Source organism: Triplophysa dalaica, chromosome 16 (genome assembly GCF_015846415.1).
Source record: "Triplophysa dalaica isolate WHDGS20190420 chromosome 16, ASM1584641v1, whole genome shotgun sequence".
In the NCBI taxonomy this organism is placed as follows: domain Eukaryota; kingdom Metazoa; phylum Chordata; class Actinopteri; order Cypriniformes; family Nemacheilidae; genus Triplophysa; species Triplophysa dalaica.
In genome coordinates this window covers 18,046,702-18,050,754 of record NC_079557.1, presented here as the reverse complement: position 1 = coordinate 18,050,754, position 4,053 = coordinate 18,046,702, and positions in this window count along the sequence as shown.

The following is a 4,053-nucleotide window of genomic DNA, read 5'->3' as shown; positions in this document are numbered from 1 at the left end:
CCTGTTCATTAGCAAAACAAACAGTTTGCCGCAGCTGAACATATTAACGCACATAATGTATTAATAAACATACAGCTAAACTACAAGTGGCCATTTGCCAAATAACATATAAATATAGTTCATGTTCATTTGGTCTCGATCCCTTTTGAGAAACAACTTTGAAGCTAATCCTGCTTTTACTGTTCCAGGTTAATAAAGCATGCCAGTTTGAAGTGATTCGCGCGAACAAGCAGGTTTAAATTTATGGTTTCTGAAAGATTTCCACAAAAAATTAAATAAATCAACTCCTGTCTCTTTCGAGGTTAAGACTCTGTGCAGCGACTACATTGCATGTTGCATGTTGTCCACAAACTACAGTCGCTTGTGAAAACAACAATGGTGTCAGCGCAGTGGGTGGAATTGTGTAGATTACGGGGCGGTATTATTATAATAAGATTCTGCTTTTACTTCACAACAGGAGCGAAATCTGAACGGCTCGATTTCTCACATGCTTGCTGGAAAAGGCTCGTCAAAACAAACTTACTGGGATCTTGTTTTTCACGTTCTCTAGGTTGCTAGATGCACCAGGGATCTGATTATACACTTATTCAAAGAAAAATTTGGATTTTCATTCGATGACTCCTTTAAAGGTACATACTGGTACCCAAAGTATCTGTACATATTTTTAAAGGGTTGCATCCCAGCTTTTGTACCTGTTTGTCTGAGAGTGCAGTAGCAGTCCGGCTAAAGAGGAGAGCATCAGGCCCTGATGTGATTCATATGGGTAAAAGTTCATGCAGAAGGTTCAGATGGAAACCAGTCAGAGCATCTTCATAACATGGATTGAGCACAACAACACAGCATACTGTATGTCTCACTGTCACACACAAATTCAAACCATGCCTGATAACTGCCTAAACACTGGAAATTCTATTTTTTACATAATATATTTTGCTTTCTAAAATCCTTGTACTTTAGGGCTGTCATACTGTCACATTACAGTATCTCACGGATTGTGTTTTGCTGGGAGGTCTTTACACATAACCGCCCTCGCTCATCTATTTCAAGTCCTTTTCTGTTCATTACCACTTTTAGCAACGCTGTCAGACCATGTCACACCCAAAACAGTTATCACACTGAAAAGATGTTCTAAGGGAGAGAATGATAGAATGAGAGGGAAAAAAAGATTGGGAAGGCAAGTATAAGCAGCCAATTCTGATTTTTTTTTTTAGAGTAAAATCTTTTGTTGACATTTTACGCACATCAATTTAGGGCCTGGACATGTGCAGAAGGAATTAGAGCCAGAGTCTGCGCAGTAGTGAGCACAAAGTGAAGCCCAGTATCAAGGTCCTGACCATATTCACTGATGACTCAATAGTAAACGAAGAAATTCTGTTAGCGCACCCCTTTTTTTATTAGAAGAATATTTTTATATTTCACCTTTCCCCAAGCTTTAAGGTCGCTTTACAATGAGCAATTTCAATCAAAAAAACATACAAATACACAGCAAAAGATTTCAAACAATTTGTTTTCAAATGGGTTTTGAAGATGGATAGAGAAGAAGAGCTACAGAGTGATATGGGCAAAGAATTCCATAACCTAGGGGCATTAAACCTAATGCTGTGTTCCCACTAAACGCGAATGAAGCGTTAAGCGTGAGTGATTTACATGTCAAGTCAAATCAAAGATGCAATAGGCCATCCTGTGGCGCAGATTGAGCGTTTCTAGCGTTTGACGCACATAACGCGTGATTCGAGCGAATCGCACAAGTTAAAAAATCTGAACTTTGGCGAAATTTGCTCAGCGTTATACAATCAGGAGCTTGCTCTAGTGGTGACGTGGTAATGACGTAGAGCTCTGAGGCAGAAATCAAAATCAAAATGGAGGACAAAATCATCGTTGCTGTATGTGATTACCTGGAGCTGTACGATACATCTTACTGTTATAGAAACAGGAATAAAAGGATCTTGCTTCGAAGAAAGTGAGTTAGGAGGTCCTGGCAGAAGTCCCTTCGAATTTGCCTCTGTTGTGAAGTGAATTTCATACGCGAATGAAGTGAATTTCATACGAGAATGAAGCGAGTAAACTCAAAATGTTCAAGCGCCCAATTACAAGTGAATTGTGCGATTTATCGGCGGAAGGGAACGCTCTATAAATGACCTTCCACCTGCAGTGGACAGTCTAAATTTGGGAATGCTAAGAAGCCCCAAATAAGATGATCTAAGAGACCAAGTTGGTATATATGTGTGAATTAGGTCTGCAAATTGGGCCCAGTGCAAGACCGTTCAAAGTCTTAAATGTAAACAGGAATCGAAAACTGAATGAAGTGGAGAAATATGAGCACTGTGCCTGGTTGAGGTAAGTACCCTAGCATCAGCATTCTGGCCATACTACCTTTTAATATGTTTCCCTGTCAGACCGATAGATGCAGAGCATATCTATAATCAGTCCCGTGATGTAATTAGAGCATGCGATAGGGTTTCTGTATCAGGCAGATTAGGAGAAGAGTGAAGACGTGTAATATTGCGCATTTGATAAAAAAACTGTAGGCCATATTTACGAATGATGTCACCTAGTGGCTGTATATAGATAATGAAAAGTTCTGGACCGAGAACAGATCTCTGTGGAACACCTTAAATGAGTGGCAGACCTATAGCGTTGCATGGCAATAAAGTATTTTCTGTCGTAGAGACAGAAGAAAAATCTTTGATGCCAAGTTCTGATAGACGAGAAATGAGTACACCCAGAATCCATCAATAGTAGATTATCATTCATTTCATTGACCAAGTGCTGTTTCTGTGCTGTGCGATGGGCAAAAGCCAAACTGGAAAGGGTTAAAGAAATCATGTGCACTTTGATAATTTCTTAGCTGAGTGGCAACTACCTTATAGCTTTTCAGAACGTGTGAGGCACCCCTGTTTTTGACACTTCAATATGGCAGCCATGATTGTTTTCACTCAGAAGTCCCCTTCAAAATGCAATATATCCCGTTTGGAACCCACCGATAATCATACATTGTAGGACCTTTTTAAAATGTGTATTGTTTACAAATGTTTACTTTTCTACATTTCTGAATATTATATTTAATGTTGTGTAACTGTATTTTTTTTACCAAATGAAGATCCTGATGTGTGCAGTGTGCCGGTTTTCTGTAACTTAGTTGGCACAGCCTTGTGCCAGATGGACAGAGGTTGTGGGTTTGCTTGCAAAACAACACACAAACTGCTAAAAAATATATTTCTCCACTGTGGCCTTTAGGGGAGTAATTCAAACTTTTAATATCAACATATGCTGTTTCTAATCCATGGCCCCCCAGAATATTTTAGATCTCTCCTTATATAAAAGACGATTACTCAACTCTATCAGCCTTCAGAGATGTCTCCCTAACCAGCTGATGAGAATACTAGAAAAATAGTAGTGTCCACTTAGTTGTGTACCTTCCTACAAAATAATGACATGCACGAAAAGTTTCAGTCTGGCTTTAGACCGCATCACAGCACTGAAACTGCTCTCGTTAGAATTACAAATGACCTTCTTATTGCATCAGATAAAGGTAACATCTCACTCTTAGTCCTGCTTGACCTTAGTGCTGCTTTCGATACTGTAGACCATAAAATACTATTAGATCGTTTACACAATTATACGGGTATTCAGGGACGGGCACTACAATGGTTCAGATCTTACTTAACAGATAGATATCAATATGTCCATTTAAATGGGAAATCGTCAAATCTTACACAAGTAAATTATGGATTACCTCAGGGATCGGTTTTAAGACCCTTGCTTTTCTCCATATACATGCTGCCCCTCTGCAACATTATTAGAAAACATGGAATTAGCTTCCACTGTTACGCAGATGATACTCAGCTATATATCTCATCAAGACCAGATGATTCCTTTAAACTATCCAAACTGGCAGAGTGCATCGAAGACAAAACATTGGATGACTAGTAATTTCCTTCTTTTAAACCCTAGCAAAACATAAATATTACTTATAGCACCAAAATTACGTAAACAGAATATCTCCGACTACAACCTGCAAATTGAAAGCTGCACTGTTACTCCAACAAATAC